Genomic DNA, 19,468 nt, shown 5'->3' with positions numbered 1-19,468 from the left:
TCCAAAGAGAGTCAAGATTCCAAACCAGTTCCTTGCAGGTCCAAATAGGAGGGAAAGAGAATCAGGAACACTATGCTCAGATACAGGCTTCGCGTTTTAAATTATGAAAACAACCGTTATGGTCTCCACCTGCAGTGGCTGATGGTTTCCTTTTTAAATCACTGCTTGATCGTCCTTTCCTGAAACATACACTTGGGTTTCTGGTACCTGAGCATCCCAGACTTTGGTTTAAGGCTGGGAGGAGTGAGAAAGGGAGTGTTTTCTTAGGGAGCAGGTGATTTTCCGCAAGCCCCAACCCTGCCAAGTCTTTGGGAAGTCAACTTCCTTTCTAGGCTCTTAACTCAACCTTGCAAACAGCTCCCAGACTCATCCTTGCCAGTGTCCCCTGAGGAGCCCCAGAAAACCTGCAGGACCCTGGCCAGAGGGAAGGAATGGACCTTCAGTGTGTGACTGCGCCTCCTGATTCCTTCCAACCCTCAGGGTACCCCCAGTTCTGCTCAGTGTAGCGGTCTAGCTGTAATTTTCCTGTATCAGGCCCAGGCTAGCCAAGTCAGGTACACTACTGAATTTAATCTTCTTCACCTCAAAGGGGGCAGGCATGGGAGTGAAAATTCGAGTTCTGTCCCTGGTGGGTCTGGGGGACAGAGATTCCAGATACAGCCTTTGTCAGCAGTGCAGAGTTGTAGAAGGGAGATGGAGGAGGGGTGGGGGAAAGGAGGAGTTCTGACCTACACTTCTCCAGTCCCTTCTGGGTCTTCAGGTTTTATTAAGTCTGAGGAATGAGAGAGACCTCAGGCAGATTGCCTGGTGGTTCTATGGTGTTTCCCCAAGGCAGCTCCCTCACTGGACTGGAGGAAAGGGCTGTAAGGGACTAGGGCTGTAAGAGGGAGGGAGGGCCTCCGGCGAGTCCTGCGCCAGAGCACAAGGGCCCCGATATTTTAGCATGTTCAGCCCCTCCAGGAACAGATGGGGAACCTGACTCGGGCACTGCTGTCACGAGGTCACCAGCCGGTCAGTGGGGGAGCTGGGCCCCAAACGAGGGGGTCCAGATTCCAGCGTGGGCGGGGGTGGGGGGTGGGAGGGGTTTCTGTCACTGCCTGCGCCGCTGTGCTCCTGGGCCGACAGGGGACCGGGCGACTGCAGCAGACTGAGCCCCGGAGGCCCGGAAGAGGAGCGGGCCCCGCGCCGGCCGCGTCCGGACACCTGGAAGCTCCTTGCTTGGGTAATTCCGGATGAGACCCGATGGAAGCTTAGGTCCGCTCCAGGCAGAAGAGAAGGCGCAGAGGCAGATTTTCCTCCCATCCCTAAATTTGGAGAGCGAACCGCATCCCCCACAGCCGGGACTCTAGGTAAACGGGCCGCATCCTATCCACAGACGGTGACGCTGTCGCCCAGCCTGAGTGCCACCCCGCCCCGGCCACTGAGGCCACCCAGTACAAAAGTCCCCTCCCTGCCCGGAGGCAACCCAGCCCCTCACCCCAGGCCCAGGGATTTGGAAAGGGACGGTCCCCTCGCTTCTTCCCCCTCCCAAGCCAAACAAATCTCTTCACCACTCCAAGATCCTGGGAAACAAAACCCAGAGGCCACACCAGCACGCAAACGAGGTTGCCGCTGTGCCTCCGGGGGGCCGGGTCCCCGAAACCGGGACAGGGAGCGGCTCAGGCGTCTCGCGAGAGACGTGGCCCGGGAATGGAGTTGGGGTGGGTGGGGGGAGTGCCCGCGGCGGCGAGGACCCGCCACCCCGAGACTGGAAGGGCCGGGATGGGCGCGAGAGCTGAGCGGCACCCGAGATTAGCTTTGCGGCCGCGCTCCGGAACAAGCACGAAATTTGCGCTTCTGGGCTCTATGGGATGGGGGGAGGGGGCGGGACAGGAAGGGAGATTCTGAGGGAGAGTTGGCTGAAGGCCTGGCCCGGGATGGGGGGGACTGTGACCCCAAGATCGTGCTTCCCGTCGGCAGTCCCGGGAGCCTAGCTCTGCGCGGGCGCTCAGGAAGGACCCTCGGGAAGATGTGGGCCTGTCGCGGCGGGCCTGAGCTCTGCAGCCCGTCTCCGGCTAGCCGCTGGTTTTATGCGGAGCGGGGCGCCTCGAGGATGTGACAGGCGCAGCCGAATGGGGTCTCTCCATCCCTCCTCGGGCCGCCCCTCTTTGTGAAAAATAAGTTACTCTTGTTCATTTCCTTTCCCTCTTCTGGGTTCTCTTGGAGAGTCAGTGGTGGGAACCCATAAGGTGGAAGGAAAGAACAAGGGCTGGGGCCACATTAAGTAACCCAGCCAGATGTAAAGGTTGCATCTCCTGGAGCGGAGCATCTCTCTTACTATACCTACGGGAACCCCAGCAGGAGCAGCACTGGCCTCTCAACCAGGAGTGGGCAGCCGTGCATGGGGACCTTCCTGGAGCTCCAGGGTCAGGGGAAACAAGGCAGCTCCTCTGTTTCCTGTTGCCCTGCTATTTGATTTCATTTCTGCACTCAAGGGGGATCCCTGCCCCATAAGTTACATCTCTGATCCCACACTAGGTTCTTCTGTCCACAGAGGGGACCGACTGACCGCTGGAGCCTCTGCCCCCAAGGTCTTTCAGATCCAGGTTTCTCAGGGGCTACAGCCAGGCTGAGAATGACCACAAAGGCCCCATGGGCCCCTCTAGCCCAGCCTGGCCCCAGACTTTCTGAGCTGAAAGAAACTTCTCGACAACCACCTTCCCAGCTGCACTTGAGGGAGGTAAGGAAGCCAGGACTCCTCATTCCTCATCAGTGGGCAGGGCAGAAAGGTGACAACAGTGACAAGGCTGTGCATCTGAGTCAGCCTGGCTCGAGGCCCAATTCTCCACTGGCTCTGGTCCCAGGCCACTGCACACTGTGCAGCAGAAGGCAGGTCCTCCCTGACTTTGCAGGGGGCCTGTCACTTTTGTGACTTCAAAAGTTCCCTTGGTCTTAGTTCTCACTCTGTATTACACTGCATCTCATTGACTTTAAGGCAGCACCTTCCTGTTTCTGAAACCTGGGTTCATATGACAGTGGGGAGGGGGTGTTTCAGGTGCTGTGGGCCCTGTGTCTGCAGGATATGACTGTCCCCAAGGCATGTGTCCTTGGCTGGACAGTGATGGCCCCTTACCTCTCAGGCACCAATTCTCAGTGGAGAAAACCATGAAGACAAGGAGGGAGGAAGGGGCCTTCCTCAAGGCACAGGAAGACACGGGGCAAAAGCAGGGAAGGATCTCAGCTCTACTTACCCACCAGGCAGAGGCCAAGTGGGACAGGGCTGTGGGCTGTCAGAGGGGACCCGTTCGCAGGTGGCTCTGACCTCGGAGACACTGAGGAACACCTCAATCCATTGAGTTCCCTGATTGTTTCCTTTTTATGCAAACGCAGTGATAGAAATTTATGTCTTAATAAGCCCCAAAGAGATCCTTGTGTAAGTATAAGATAAAAATTCTGGGTGCCAAAAGAGCATTGGGTCATGGCTTCATTGGTAATGTTTAAAAATTTTTCTTTCTTAGTGTTTCAGGAAATAACAGTGTCTGACATCAGTGCTAGCGTGGACTCTCTGATATCAATCAGGCTCTTTCTTGGTCCATTCATTTATTTAACAAGCAGTTACTGAATGTGGTGGGGTTCCCAATACTGAGACACAGGACCTTTCCCCCATCACCGATCCAGTTACAGGCCAATAAGACAGGTGCCCTACTCCCATTTTCTAGATGGAGATACTGCTCAGAGATGTTAGGCAAGTTGCCCAGGGACACACAGCAGTTAGCAGCAGAATGTTGATCTGACTTCAGCTCTGTGGTTCTCTGTGGCCCCTCACCCATCTGCCTCAAGGTTCAGCTTGGGGTGTCCCAGATGCCTTAGGGCCCCAAACAGCTTCTGCCTGCCCAGAATGAGTCTCACCATTTGTCTATAAAGTATCTATTAAGTGCCTGCTGCGTGCCAGGCACTGTGCTAGGCATGGGGCATACAGCCTCTGACTCCAGGAGCTCACGTTGGAGGTGAGGGCATTTGGGTAGACCACAAAGATGCCACAATTCAATCCACAGGATGATTTCAGGGAAGGATAAATGCCTTGTAAGGGAATCAAGCAGGTGATAGGCAATGAGTGGTATGGGGGCTTTAGTCAGAGTGGCCAGGGAGAGGCTCTCTCGTGAGCTGACCTTTCAATTGAGACTTGAATGACAAGAAGGAATGTGTGCCCGGCAGGGGGCATAACAAGTGCAAAGGTCCTGAGGCACTTCGGAGCTTGCCCTTAAAGACGGAGGAGAAAGGTCCAGGTGGTGGGACCAAGTATGGAGAAGTGGGCAAAGGCAGTAGATAAGGGTGAGGAGGTGGGCCTAGGCGCTGCGTGGAAGGCAGTGGGGAAAAGGCGGCTTTCTGGTTCCCGCCAAGGGCAGACGCCTCCGCCAGCTCAGCCCCTCTGAACTCACAGCCGTCAGAGCCCCGCGGCAGCTCCGCCTCCACAGGCAATTTGCTTTTTTTTTTTCTTTTTCATAAGGATGCAATTTTCTGCGTGCTTTAAGGACATTAGAAGGGCGTTTGACTGACGCGCCATGCGAAACGCATTAGCGAGAGGCTCGAGGCACTGCGCGCAGGAGGCGGCACCCGCGCGGGGAAGGGGCAGGTGGAGGTGGGAGCAGGCCCTGGGGACCGGCCTAGGGCAGGAGGTGGGAAGAACCCAGGAGAGAGGAGAGACAAAAGAGAGAGGTGGGATCCAATATTGAACATTACCAATGAGGGCGTGGGTAAGAGAGGGAAAGAGAGGAGGGGTGGGGGAGAGAGAGAGAGAAAGAGGGAGAAAAAGAGACACGGTGGAGGGGGTGGGTATGTGGAGGTAAAGAAAGCCAAAAGGGGTGGGGAGGAGACTCAGTGGAGATGGAGAGGAGACTCAGTGGAGATGGAGAGGGACAGAGGAGAAAAGGGGAGAGGAAGGTAGGGGTAGAGGGAAGAAATGGGAGTTACAGGCAGCAGGTAATAAAAGAAAAGGGGAGGGGGCAAGGTAAGTGGTAGCAGGAATGGGGTTCTTTCTTGGGAATGCTTGTCTCCCAGATCCCCGTGTGACCTTGTGCGCGGGAGTGTGCTGCTTGGTAGACGGCGTGGAAAATGGAAAGCAGTCTGAAGTGCCTTTGCCTGTGGTTGACTTGCCTTGTTTCAGCCTCTCAAACACACCAAGCTCCTTTCTTCCTCAGGGTCCTTGCATATGTTGTTCCCAGTCCTTGGTGTTCTTCCCTGCACTCCCCTGCTGCTGTGTGTCCTTCCTCTTCCTCCAGGTCTGGGCTCCCACATGATTTCCAGGGTGGCCGACTCTGACTGCCCCGCCTTGCTGGCTGGCCCTCACCTCTGCTGTGCGGCCCTGTGGTCTCTTTTTGGGCGTGTCAGTCTCAGTCCTGGCACAGCCTGACAGCCCCCGGCAGCAGCTCCTTTCCACCTGACATTCTCCTGAGCAACAGGAAACACTGGGTCTGCAGCCAGACGGATCTGGACCCAGATGTCCTGGCTCTTGCTGGGTTGGTCGTCCTCTGCAGATGCTCAGGAAATTCCCAGAGCTAGGAGGATGCCAGGCGGAGCTCCTTCCCTTCCAGGGTCCTTGCCGGATACTTCTTTCTTGTCAGGGGCAGGTGGGCTGGGCATAAGCAGGGTGGGCTCTGGAGGGGTTTGACCTGGTCCTGGAGCCACGCACCTTTCAGTGTGCCTCCTGGGGGTGTGATGTGGGAGCTCGGAGCAGCATGGTCCCCCAGCCTTGGAGCCAGACTGGGACCCAGGACCCTCCCTGAACTTGTAAGTGTTCCACCACTGCCCCCACCATTCATGGAACACCGACGCTGGGCAGTGCTTGTGTTAATCCTCATCCAGGTTAATCAAGTCCGCTTCATAGACGAGGAGCCTGAAGTTCAGAAAAGGGTAACTTGCCTATCCTTACATGGGCAGAGCTAGGATGTAAATTAGGCCAGAGCAACTTACTGCTTCAGCTCTATATCCTCAACCTGAGTAAGTTCCTACAAAGGATTAGCTGAGATCAGCGCTGAGATCGGCGGAGGCAGCTTGGCTTCAAGCTTGAGGGACATGGGTTCCAAGCCAGGCTAGCTTAGGTTCAAATCCTGACACATCACTCATGAGCTGTGTGGCAAGTTACCTGTCCTCTCTCTGCCTCAATTTCCTTCTCTTTAAAATAGGGACAAACAATAACATCTCATATCCTCCTTGAGGAGCAGGGTTTCCTCACAAGGGATTTTTGAAGTTATTTGCTGGGTATGACTTGATGTTTTTCTGCAGTGTCTCAGGGGCTGAAGGGAGTGACTTGGGTGTTGACAAGGAAGCAACCCCCCTGCCCCGCCCTCCTCTCACACGTGTCTTCAGGGCATTTATCATTGTGTACAATTTTTTGAGAGGTTATCCGTTGATGGATCTCTGGCCTTCTCTCCCCACTGGTCTGTCTGCACTGGGAGGGTGGGGACCCTGGCTGCTCTGCTCACCCCTGCACCCTCACTCCTGAGACAGTGCCTGGGGTGTTGTCAGTGCACAAGAAACAACTATGGGCCAGAAGAGTGGATGCCACTTACAAGCTGGGAGCTCCTGGGCCAAGCACACCCCGCATCACTCCTGCCCTGTACCGTGTGTGTGCTGAGGATGTGTGTGAAGATCTCATGTGAAATAGTTATCCTGGTCTTTGCTCCAGCAGGCTCTAGAATGAATTCTTCTCCTCCCAGGGCCTTGTGGTGGTAAACTGAGGCAGGGGCAGGGTGATTGGCAGGCCCTTAGGTGTGTCCTTAGGGGAGCTCTGCTGGTGCAGGTGGCTGCCCCAAGCCACAGCGCCGTGTCATTCCTACACTTTGTCTTCAACAGCTCCCATTTTCCCAGGTCAGACCCAGAGCTCCTGGACAGGCCCTCTATCCACCCTCTCCTCTCACCACCCTCTGCCTGGCCATGCCCTGGTCCACTCAGTGGGTTCCATCATGTCTAGACCCTATCACCCTCCAGAGCACCCTCCCCTGCCTGCGGCACCATCTCTGCCCTTCCTCAGTTGGCCAACTGTAAATACTTTCAGGCACGGCTTCTCCAGAGACCTCCCCAGCTTCATCCCTGTCTGGGTTGGGCAGGGGGTGTGCTCCCACATCCCCGGGGGCTTGCCCTGAACCTGGACAATCACGCACGTCCCCTCCAGGCAGTGGGCAGACTGCCAGGCCCCCAGTGAATGAATTAAGTGAGTGAATGGATGAATGAGGGCCCGGGTCTGACTTCCACCTGCAAACGCTGGCTTCAGGCAGCTGGAGGGTGTTGGCTGCCACCCTCACAGGAATTCACATTCTATGCCCCCAACAAGCGATCTCCAACCAGTGGCTACCAGGAATTGGTGGGTAAGCACAGTTCCTTACCCCGAGTCACCCCTACTGGGAATGTGCTGGAAAATACACCCTTTTCAACCGTGTGGCATTTCGCCCTCTGTAACATAGGCACATGGGGTCAGCTCCAGGAGGGCCACTGGGATGGGCAACCACAGAAGCATCTCCACTGACAGTCAGAGTTATTGGGGCTCTAGTAGGATTTTATTGAACAAGGAATAGCTGCTAAATGAAGTCTAAGATGGCCAGATGCTTTCCGAGGACTCACCCCAGCTCAGAGCTTCTGGGGTCCTCCGATGCTCTTCGTCCACCTCCAAGAGCATCTGGACCTCTGATGCTGTTCGTCTGCTTTCAACAGCTCCTGGAAGCCTTTGATGCTTTCCCCTCACCTTCAAGCAGCCGCTGGCTTTGCTTCAACCAGGCAGCAGCCACCCTGGTGGATGACGAGGAGGAAGAGGGGGAGGAGGAGGAGGAGAAAGGGCAGGGGCAAGATGAAGGAGGAGGAGGAGCAGGGAGGAAGCAGAAGATGGGGAAGGGCGGGGAGAAAGTGGAGAAGTACATCAGCGCTGCCCTCATGTCCTGTCTGTGTAATGCCAACAGCTGCTGGGCAGAAACCTCTGGATGTCTGCCTGCACTTCCCGCTTGTCAGAGAGACTTTGGGCATTGTGTGAAATGAACTGGGAGAGGCCCTTCTAAAGGAGGGACATCGTGTTTCTTTGTAGCCGTGGCCCTGCCCAGTGGCCCAATTGGAAGATGTACAAGTCAAGAGGAGGGAGGGTGGGAGGGAGGACACAGAAACCATGCCTCCCGGGTCTGTGGGAGAAAGTCCAGGCCTGGATGCTCTGAGCATGCGCCCTTCATTTGTTCATGCATTCATGTCTTCACTCCCACCTTTGATCTGCAACAAAAAGCTATATATGCTTACTTGTACACCCATGCTCGTAACAACATTAGTCACAGAAACCAAAAGGTGGAAACAACCCAGACAGCCATCGACGGATGATGGATAAGCAAGACATGGTCTATCTGTACAACGGAATAGAATTCAGCCTTAAAATAAGGAAATTCTGACACACGTGACAACATGGAGGAACCTCAAAGACATTGTGCTCAGTGAAGTAAGCCAGTTACAGAAAGACAAATCCTGTGTGATTCCACTTACGTGAAGTGCTTTTGTCAAAATCGTACAGACAGAAAGTAGAATGGTGGGTGCCAGGGGCTGGGGGAGGGGAGGATGGGAAGCTACTGTTTAGTATGTACAGAGCGTCAGTCTTACAAGACGAAAAGAGTTATGCGGAGGGATGGTGGTGATGGCTGAACAGCAATGTGAATGTGTTTCATACCGCTGTACGCTTAAAAATGGTTAATGGTAAATGTTATGTTACGTGGATTTTAACACAACGAAAGAAAAATTTTTAATTCATGTGTTTTAACTCTATCCACTGAATATTCCTTTACTGGATAAATCCAGTAGCAGTGAGCATGTCTGGTGCCCTCACTGTGAGCCCTATTATTTCCCACTGAAAGGAACCAGGGCTCCGTAGAGAAATAGCTGGTCTATGTCTGGGGTGGGAAACAGACAAGTTGAGCTTGGAGTTTCTTGTTATAACAGACAGCAATGAGGTGACAAGGGATACTGGGCACATGTGGAAAGGACCCAGGGGCCAAGGAGAAGAGGCCCCACCTCCAACCCCGTCCAATATGGGATAATTTGAGCAACAGTAATAACCACATTGGTTTGAAACACATCAGACATTTGGGAAAAAAACCCAAAACTCAAGACTAAGGAAAACTCATTAGCAGCTTTTGGAGGGTGCTAGGTGTTATGGACCCAATGTTTGTGTTCCCCTCAAATTTATCTGTCGATATCCTAACCCCCAAAGTGGTGGGTTGAGCCTCAGGGCAAGGAGCAGGGAGGGGCTGGGGGCTCCGTTTTGGACGGAACCCTGGGAGACAGTCCTCGGAGCCTCCACGTGGTCTCCTTTCCCCTCAGTGAGACTGGTGCTGGCAAACAAGGGCTTTCTCCCAGCATCAGCTGCCAGGGATGCCTATGACGGGGTGAGCGCCCCCCTCAGGAGAGGTGTGTGACGTGAGAGGAGCTGTGGGGGGACAGTGTGGCAAGGAGGGCTGTGTCTGAGGGCACCTCCAGCCCTGAGAGTCAGGCATCTTCTCTTCAGTTGGTGAATGAGGAAACTGAAGCCCAGAATGTGCCAGTGAAACACAAAGTTGTCATTTCTGGGTCCCCCAGACCGCAGGGCCACCAGCTCTGCCTGCAGTGTCTGTGCTGGCGCGTGAAGTGCGGGAAGTCAGAGGATGCTGGCTCCGACGCTGACGGTGCCACTTGCAGTCTGGGAGCAAGCCTGGACTCAGTGTCCCCACCTAGGGACCGCTGACCTGCAGGGGGCACGGGGTCGTGTCCCACGCACGTCCTTCCCTGCCGGGGTCCCGCGTCCGCAGGACAAGCCCCTGTTCACGGCCGTCATCTCCACAAAGTGCCGTTTGTGATTTTTTTTAAAAAACACACTCTCTGTGAGTGACTCATGCATTTAAAATTATTTTAATATATTTTACACACTTGTGTATAAATGGGGCCGTGTGTTTCTTCTTATTAAAGGAGTCTTATTTAGGCTGGTCATAATATGATCAGGAGGTGCTCTGCCGAGCCCGGGGTATTTACAGGGACTCAGAGTGGTGAGCAGCGTGGAGGGCGGCTCTGCCGCGTGGGATTCTGGTGATGCCTGTGCCTGGTGGTCACCTCTGGGGTGCCGCAGACTCCAGGGCCAGGGTGCTCAGGCTGCTGGCCTCCTGCACGCAGCAGCATGAGGTGCTTCCTGGGGGACCCCCAGGACCTGCTCCAAGCCCCCCGAGAAGAGGTTCGTCAGGTAAGAAATGTTGTCAGGTCCTGGTCTACACAATGGGTGGGCAGGGGGGCAGGCACTGGGCGGCAGATCCTAGGTCCTGTCCTTGTGGGGACAACTAATCTTGGTGAATTTTTGAGAACCTGCAAAGTGTCAGGTCAGTGCTCTGGAGTGGGAAGGAAACTTGAACCCACGCTTAGCATGCATCCCTAGAAACCGCATTGCATTGGCCATTGTTTTTGCTTTATCTTGTTTATGTCTGTCTCCCCATCTCAAGTGAAATCTCTAAGTGCCTCGTCTCTTCCATCCCTCATGTGTCCTCAGCTTCCAGGAGAGTGCCTGCACACAGTAGGTGCCCGATAAGTGTTTGTAGACCGGACCGATGCGTTGATTGATTGAGTCTGGGCTCCTGGTGAATGTATTGCCCACATTTTAATTGGGTATCTACCAGGGGTGGGAACCACAGGGTCCAAAATACACTCAGGTTCTGCTTGGGTGGAAGCTCCCAGCAGCTCTGCACTGTCTCAGCCTCCTTCCGTGGGATTCAGGTCGTTCCCCGTCCTCCCCACACCTGGCACTGCAAGTCTCTCTCATTCTAGCTCTTCTGTGCCTGGGTAGTGGTGGCTCACCGAAATTTTAATTCGCATTATTGTCTTTTCCTGTGTTTGCTGTCACATATATATGCTCGTCTGTGAAATGCTTATTCAAGATTTCTGCTCAGTTTCCTACGGGGCTACTTGTTTTTAATTTATTATTATTAAACTTAGGACACGGTACATATTCTGGATAAAACCCTTGGTCATTGCATGGGTGGCAAAGAGGCCCTAGTTCCCGTGGCATGCCGCATGCCCACCACACTCATTCCCTTTCTGTCTGCTGGGAGCTGGGTGTGTGCTGGCATGCTATTCCGAAGCCTGTCCCCGGGGAGGGGGCTACAGGGTTACCAGGGGAACAAATGTGCTCATTGGGTTTGCTTTCCTAAAGCCTCCTCTTTTTGTCATCTGAATTTTTGTCATCCTGCTTCTCTTCAGAGTCAGATTAGAGACTGCGTCCTCCAGGAAGCCCTCCACACTGTTCCAAACCAGAGGTAGGTGCCTCCTTGGTGCTATTACAATTCACTCTGTTGCATCATCGTGTCCAATTATCTGTTTCCCCAGCCAACTGGGTGACTTGGGTGGGCAGGGTCAGTGCTTCCCTGGGCACTCAGGACCTAATGCCTGCACACAGTAGGTGCTCAGTGTGTGACGTTTGAACGCTGAACTAAGCCACAAGTCTGCGTCTCAGAGCTGTGTCTTCTCCTGGTTGCAAAAGCTCTCAAGTCCTCTTGTGGGGACTCTAATGTCAAGGCTTTCTCATCACGTCCTAAGCGTTAGCTGCCTGAGTTCTTGCTATGTGCCTTTCTTAGCTGCAGAACCGATCCATGACAGTTCACCTCATGTTTCTCTTTAAATCTTTTTTTTTTTTTCAGTTTGGTTGGTTACTAGATCTTTTCATTTTTTTTAATTACAATTTCTTTTCTCCAATATCTTTTTTAAAAAACACTTTGGTTTTTAAAGGGAGGGTATAGCTCAAGCGGTAGAGCGCATGCTTAGCATGCACAAGGTCCTGGGTTCAGTCCCCAGTACCTCCTCTAAAAATAAAAATAAAACCTAATTACCCCCACCCCTGCCAAAATATAATAAATAATGCAGTGATAAATAAATATTTTAAAAAGGACTTTAGTTTTTAGAGTTAGTTTTAGATTCATAGCAAAATTGAGCAGAAGGTACAAGAATGTCCCAATTTCCCCCCATTCCCTCATCTGCCATTATCAACGCTCCCTGCCAGGGCGGGACAGTTACTACTACTGGTAAGCTGACATGGCCACATCACCTCATGATCACTCAAGTCCGTGGTTTAAATTAGGGTTCTCTCTCAGTGCTGTACATTCTATGGATTTTGACTTATGTACAGGGACACATGTCTGTCATTATGGTACCGTCTGTGAAAATTCCGTGTCTCGCTTCTTCATCCCTTTCCCTCCCCTCCCCCTGGCAACCACTGATCTTTCTAATGTGTCCAAAGTTTGGGCTTTTCCAGAATGTCATATAGCTTGAATCATACAAGTATGTAGGCTTCTCAGCCTGGCTTCTCTCACTTAGCAATATGCAATTAAGTTTCCTTTCTGTCTTGGCTTGATAGCTTATTTCATTTTAGTGCTGAGTTAATATTCCATTATCTGGATGTTCCAGTTTGTTCATTCATTCACCTACTGAAGGATGTCTTAGTGGTTTCCAAGTTTTGGCGATTATGAATAAAGCTGCTGTAAACACTTTTGTGCAGCTTTTGTGCGACCTAAGTGTTCAGCTCCTTTGGCGCAGGGAGCGTGACTCCTGGATCATATGGCAAGAATATGTCTGGTTCCCACCCCCAGCACCTCAGAATGTGACCGTATTGGGAGACAGGGTCTTTGAAGAGGTAATTGAGTTACAATAGGGTGGGTTCTAATCCAGTGTGACTGGTGTCTTTATAGGAGAGGATTTTCGGATGCAGATACAGAGGGAAGAGCATGTGAGGACAGAGGAAAGACAGCCAACTACAAGGCAAGGAGAGAGGTCTTAGGAGGAAACCAGCCTGCTTACACTTTGATCTCAGACTTGCAGCCTTCAGAACTAGGAGGAAATAAACTTCTGGTGTTTCAAAAATACCCTTTCTATGGTATTTTGTTACAACAGCCCTAGCATATTAATAAAATCCCCTGGACTGTTTTTTTTTTTTCTTGTTTGTACAGTATTGAGGTTAGACTTTTAAAATTCTTGTGGTGCTTCTGGAAACAAATAAAAACAAGTCTATAAGCCTTAGATCTAACAGCTCAGTGAGCTGTTCAGTCTACCTGAGCTCTGAGTGAGGTCCCATGAGTTCAGGAGACTCCACTTGGCCTTGAGGTGTTCATGTTCGGGCTGCAAAGATGAGGTTCCTTTTCATTCATTCTGTATCTGCTGCGGTTTGAATTAGTTGTGCTCAGAGCCAGACTCTGATGGCGTCACAGAAGTGAGAGGGGCACAGCCCCTGTGCTCAAGGAAAACAGGAGCAGCCAAGGAGCTGGGAACTCATTCATTCATTCATTGGACAATTGTCAGTTCCTACTGGGCGCTGTGCCTTGAGGGACTATGAAACACGCCAGGGAGTGGGTAACCAGGCTGACTCTCCAGCCCTCTGAAACCCCTCCAGTCCCTTCTCTGTATCATCAGGAGGCTCCTGCCATGTCCCAGGCACCTTCTGGGCGCTTCATGACTTTGCCATGTCTCCAGCAACTGGAAAGATAGCTCAGGTCCAGAGTGCTTTATAGGAAACCTTGGTGCCAGATAGTTTCCAGCTTCAAGGATTTCAGATGTTGGGAGACATGGACACCGTATACTATGTTCAGTCTACTGAACGGAATTGGGGAATGATATTCTGAGAAAGCGGACGGTGCACAGATGGCCTCATGTGAGATCAGGACCTGCCACCTGGGAGCTGTTTCTGGATCTTTGAGATTTGAGAACTTTCTAGTCTTTCTAGTTTCTAGTCTTTTTTGTTTCTCCATTTCACAGATGAGGAAATAGAGATGTAGAGAAGTGAGTTGCCTGCCTGGCAACGGGGTGGGGAAGCTGGGCCTCCAACCTGGCTCTGATGGCTCTCTGCCTGTGTGCCAGGTCATGGGCTTGTCCCAGATAAGGGACAGTAAGTATAGGACAGACCAGAGTGTCCTGCGAACTTTTCTTCCTGAAGTCAGAGATGTTGACTCAGGTGAGCAAGTGTTCAGAACTACCCCAGGGCAAACTCAGAGTCTCCCACCTCAGCCAGGTGATGGGCACTGCTTAGAAATTCTCCCGGGGATCCCAGCCAGTCCTGTCCCCCATCCTCTATGGCAATGATTTTGCCTTCCCCACGTGTGGTGCTGATTACACCCCTTCTATCCCTGTACCCAAGCCCTTCTGGAATCTAGTCCCCTTTCTCTTGGGTCCAGTAGAACGTGGTGGCATTAAAAAGCCATGCCAGTTCTGAGCTCGGCCTGGAGTCTTTGCCAGGTCAGCTCTGTCCTGGCTCCTGCCTTGGCTGTGAGGACAAGCAGAGATGGCAGGGGCCAGCCAGCCTGCGTCCAAATGCCATGGTGCCGGTGGCCACCGCACCAGCGTTCGGAAGTTACCATCATGAAGGCGTCTGGCTCCTCCGTAGACTTGTGAGCCATAAGCAGCGGTTGTGGATTTACACCTCTAAATTTTGGGGGATTTCTTCTGTCTCAAGAGCTAATTGATGCACTGGTACTCAGGGGCCAGTCTGTCCTTCATCCTCTCAGTGAAAACCCTGGCTTTCTGACAAAGTAGGAAAAGCAAGCATACATATTTATGCCTGAGCCCATTGCGTCTCCTTAGGGCGGGGACTGGAGTCTCCTCCCGCGTGAGCCAGGCCCCTCCCTGAGCTCTGCGCCCCACTCCTGTCAGCCTCCCTGACTGCATCCCCCAGGATATCAGCTTCCTGGGGTGGCCAAAACAAAGCACCCTGACTGGGTGGCCTGAACAACAGAAATGTATTGTCTCTCAGTCCTGGAGGCCGGAAGTCCAAGATCAAGGTGTCAGCAGGGTGGGTTTCTCCTGAGGGCTGCAGGTGGAATCTGTTCCAGGCCTTTCCCTCAGGCTTCTCGTGGTTTGCTGGTGCTCCTCGGCTTGTTGGAAGCACCATCCTGATCTCTGCCTTCACCTGCACATGGTGTGTGTGTGTGTGTGTCCAAACTTGCCCTTTTAATCGGGATACCAATCACATTGGATTGGGGGCCCATCCTAGTCTACTGTGACCTCATCTTAACTCACGACATCTGTAATGATCCTATTTCCGAATAAGGCCACATTCTGATATCAGAATGGTCATACGTCAGGACTTGAACGTATGGATTTGAGGGGACATCTGTCATTAGGATGCAGTGAGTGCGGTGGTTGGGGACTTTGAGGTCAACACAGCCAGAGGCCTCTTGGCTTTGCCCTGCACCCAGCTCAGACGCAGGGCACTGAGACCTCCGTGAAGTAGGCATATAAACGCGAAGCACACTGTATTATGTTCAGTCTCCTGGACGGGAGCTGGGCCTCCCAGGGTCTCTCACCCTCCCACACCACTCTGGGCTTGGCCGCATGGGCCACGGGCCATTAGCAAGCATGTTGCAGGCAGAGTCCTGATACACGCACACTTGTCCCACAGAGCTTGTCTTTTTTGGAGTGCTGGCTCGTTACACCCAGTGCTATACTGTGAGGAAGCCCAGGCAGTCATGTGGAAAGGACACCTGGGTGAGAACCCAGATGCCCTGAGTGGCAACCGCAGGGAGCTCCTAGCCGATGGCGAAAACTGACAGCCTGCTCTGTAGATGAGGCCACCCTAGACCTCCCCGTTGTCCCAGGATACAGTCAAACTCAAGTGAGACAGAAGTATCTAATCAACTCACAGAGTCGTGAGAAAAATAAATTATTTTAAGCTACTAAGTGTTGGCATGATTCGCTCCCCAGCAATAGATAGCCAGAACTCCCATTTACAGCTAAACTTCTCAAAAGAGCTGTCCTCACCAGCTATCTCCAGTTCACCCTACACTCCCATGTCCCATGTCTACCCTTTTCCCATCACTCCACCAACATTGCCTGAATTGTGTCCCCCGAAAAATCATATATTGAAGCTCTGACCCGTAGAACCTCAGAATGTGCCTGCAGTTGGATGGAGATGGGGCTTTTAAAAAGATGATTAAGGTAAAATGAGTCCTCACGTGGCCTCGGAGCCCAGCACAGTGCCTGACGCACAGAAAGCGCACAGGAAGGATCTGCGGAGGCTGATGAGGAAATGAGGTTTTGACAAGGAGGAGTGAGCGGAGAGAGCAGGGTGGAGGGGTGAGGATGAGTGATGGTTGAGGTTTGCGCAGGTGCCCTGGGGACAGAGGGGTGCCCTGCTGCCTTCTCTCGAGCCTCTCCCTCCTCCCCACTGTCCCCACTCCACACCTCTCTTTTTCTCACCCTTCCAGAATCCTGGTAGGAAGCCCAGAGCTTTCCACCATGGGCTTACAGCACCCAAACCTCCCCCCACACCAATGGTTTGGTCATTGTTCTCACAACCATGTCAGTATCGAACAAACAGATGTTTATAGTTAATCCCTAATTTTGCCATCAAAAAATATACAATCCTGGGTAGAAACCGAAGAGGAAAGAATTTTTTAATTTACAACTGTCTCCCCATCGCCCCACTCCTGAAATTTGAAATTGCTGAACAGCCTCCAAATTCAATATTCAAAGTCAAACAAATCTATGTGTTCTCCAAAAGGAAGTATTGAATGTCTGACCAAGATGGAGCGGCCGGAGCAGGGCCAGAGCGGGGCGGGAGGAGCGCCCTGCGCGGTGGCCGCCTCTTTTCCGGTGTGTGCTCGCCCCTTCCTCTGGTAGAGTTTTAATGAAAGAAATACCTCTGTGGCTTGGCCTTCATTGGAGGAGCTGGCTGCGGGTCTCAGATGATGGTCAGATGAACCAGATCCTGGCTCATCAGTGCCCGCCCTCTGCCGTCAGGGGCTGGGCTTGGGGCCGGGCCCTCCCCGGGGCGAGGACAGAGCCGGAGGGGACTCATGGCAGGGCTGCGATGGATCAGCTCCTCGGCGGGGGACCCCGATTTCAAGGGGTGTCAAGATGCCAGAGGAGACCCTGGATCTGGGCCTTTGGGAGAAGCAGGTGGTCACCCCACCGAGCCAGGGCCAGCAGTGTGACAGGCCTGGGGTGTCAGGGCAGGGCTGAGGTTGGGGGCATGCTTTGGGGAGGGTAGGGAGGGGCTGTGGTCCTCACCACTCTTACTAACATGGGCTCAGAGGTTGGCATGCCTGGGAGGGAGCTGACATCCTAGACCCTCCCTGGAGCCTTCCCAACGCCTCAGCTGGATACGCCTGGTCCCCGCTCTTCTCCCAAGGTCCTCTCCTTGGAATTCCTGGGCACACCGTTCCCTGGGGTCACTCTCCCACTGAAGCTCGTAGGTGACAGTGTTCCCCTCATAGTGAGCCTTGGAGAAGATGGGGCAGCCTGTGCTTTACAGATGGGGAAGTTGAAATGAAGCAACCTTCCACGTTAGCCCAGACACTGCTGGTCGCGAGTGACAGAAACCAACCCTCAAGTGTAGGAACACAGAAAGGAATTTGCCAGCTCACATCACTGAGAAGCCCAGAGGCTAAGGGGATCCAGGGAAAGGAAAAAATGCCTTCAGCCAGGTGTCTCCCCTAGCCCTTCACTCTGGCCCCCTGTCGTGGTGGGGCAAGCTGATGGCGGGCTCTAGGCAGAGCTCCCAGCCTGTCGACCACTGTACAGAGAAGACGGTCTTTTTCAGTAAAGGTGGCATCGCCTCTCTCAGAGTCCTGTGCTGGTTCATGTAACAATCACCATGGTGAGTGGGGCCTAGGCTACATCCTCATCCTGCATCCCAGGGCCTGGCTAGTCCCTCAGACCACAAGGATAGGGTGAGGTCCCCAAGGAAAGTCAGAGGATGTGTTTGGAGAAGGATAGGGGAAGGGAGGGGCTGCTGACAAGCTTCACTACAGCCACCAAACCTCACTGCTCACCACGGGGGCACCAGGTTCAAACCTGAGCCCCAGGTGGGGCATCACTGCCGGGATAGCATCCCAGGGTCCATTCTGTTCTGTCCCTCCTTGCCACCTCTCCTGCATGACAAGCCAGCCTTCCCTGTGGGGTTCACCAGGTTGGAATGGAAGAGTGACCAGAAGGATCCCCTGAGGAATTCACAGTGCTCACGCAAGGTCACCGGGCACAGCCCAGCAGGGTCTTACACGGGGAGACACCACTGAGATCCCATCAGAAGGTGGTTGTCAGCTGTAGCAGCCGAGCTTTGCTGACAAAATATTTTTTTTGAAGTCCTGAGGTTGCTGTTCATTTATGTGAGTTCCACTCAACAGATACTTGCTGAGCCATTGCTGGAGGCAGGATGTGAGCTGGGATGGGGATGCAGTGGGGAAGGGGCAGCTCTGGCCCGTGGAAGCTCATGTCTCTTCCTATATTCCAAAGACTTCAGGGGGGCGGAGCAGACCAGGCTATGCCTTGGGCTGAATGTGTAAAGCCTTTACACCTTCCTTTCTACAAACACAAAGTCCTCCAACCAGTCTTTACTGAGCATCATGACAAGTGCCAGGCAATCTGACCCCGGTCCTGTAGGGTTTGCAATCAGTGGACATCCTCATGAGCGGAAGCTCCTGGATTTCCAAGCTGAGCTCTGCCCTGAGATCTCTCTTCCGTGTGGGGGCCTCACCTCACTCTTTCTGCCGTCACCCTCCCGGCTTCAGGGTACTCCCCTGTTGGCATTCCCAGGATGGGCGTACAAGCATCTCATCCTTTGTGGAACACTTTAGAAAAGACCAGAGCATTCAAACATAGCCTTTCTGAAGGCTGGGGCAACACTGGCCAATAGAGCTTCCTTTTTCTTTTTCTTTAATTTTTTGTGTGTATATATTTTTATTGAAGTATAGTCAGTTTACAATGTTGTGTCAATTTCTGGTGTACAGCACGATGCTTCAGTCTTACATGAACATACATATATTCATTTTCATATTCTTTTTCACCATAAATTACAACAAGATGTTGAATATAGTTCCCTGTGCTATACAGCATGAACTTGTTTATCTATTTTATATATATAAGTCAGTATCTGCAAATCTTGAACTCCAAATTTATCCCTTCCCACCCCTTTCCCCTCTGGTAACCATAAATTTGTTTTCTATGTTTGTGAGTCTGTTTCTGTTTTGTAAATAAGTTTATTTGTCTTTTTTTTGGATTCCACATATAAGTGATATCATATGGTATTTTTCTTTCTCTTTCTGGCTTACTTCACTTAGAATGATGATCTCTAGGTCCATCCATGTTGCTGCAAATGGCATTACTTTATTCTTTTTTATGGCTGAGTAGTATTCCATTGTCTAAATATACCACATCTTCTTTATCCAGTCATCTGTCAATGGACATTTAGGTTGTTTCCTGTCTTGCCTATTGTAAATAGTGCTGCTATGAACACTGGGGTGCATGTATCTTTGAATTAAGGTTCCCTCTGGATATATGCCCAGGAGTGGGATTGCTGGATCACATGGTAAGTCTATGTTTAGTGTTTTGAGGAATCTCCATACTGTTTTCCATAATGGCTGCACCAAATTGCATTCCTACCGACAGTGTAGGAGGGTTCCCTTTTCTCCACACCCTCTCCAGCATTTATCGTTTGTGGACTTTTGAATGATGGAATTTTCTTCAATGACGA

At 52.4% G+C, this 19,468-nt stretch overlaps 1 long non-coding RNA gene across 2 annotated transcripts; it reads left to right on the top strand.

Annotated features, from left to right (window-relative positions):
- Nucleotides 1-1,131: 1,131 nt before the first annotated feature.
- LOC116663016 lies at nt 1,132-12,833 on the top strand. 2 transcript variants are annotated; one of them, XR_004319023.1, is made up of 4 exons: nt 1,132-1,349; nt 2,534-2,719; nt 11,218-11,273; nt 12,699-12,833. It is a non-coding gene; the product is annotated as an uncharacterized LOC116663016 (long non-coding RNA). The 2 variants fall into 2 exon arrangements; XR_004319022.1 differs by having other exon boundaries at nt 2,518-2,719.
- The last annotated feature ends 6,635 nt before the right edge of the window (nt 12,834-19,468 follow it).

Source organism: Camelus ferus, chromosome 4, assembly GCF_009834535.1.
Source record: "Camelus ferus isolate YT-003-E chromosome 4, BCGSAC_Cfer_1.0, whole genome shotgun sequence".
Classification (NCBI taxonomy): Eukaryota; Metazoa; Chordata; class Mammalia; order Artiodactyla; family Camelidae; genus Camelus; species Camelus ferus.
This window is presented reverse-complemented; position numbering and strand designations above follow the sequence as displayed.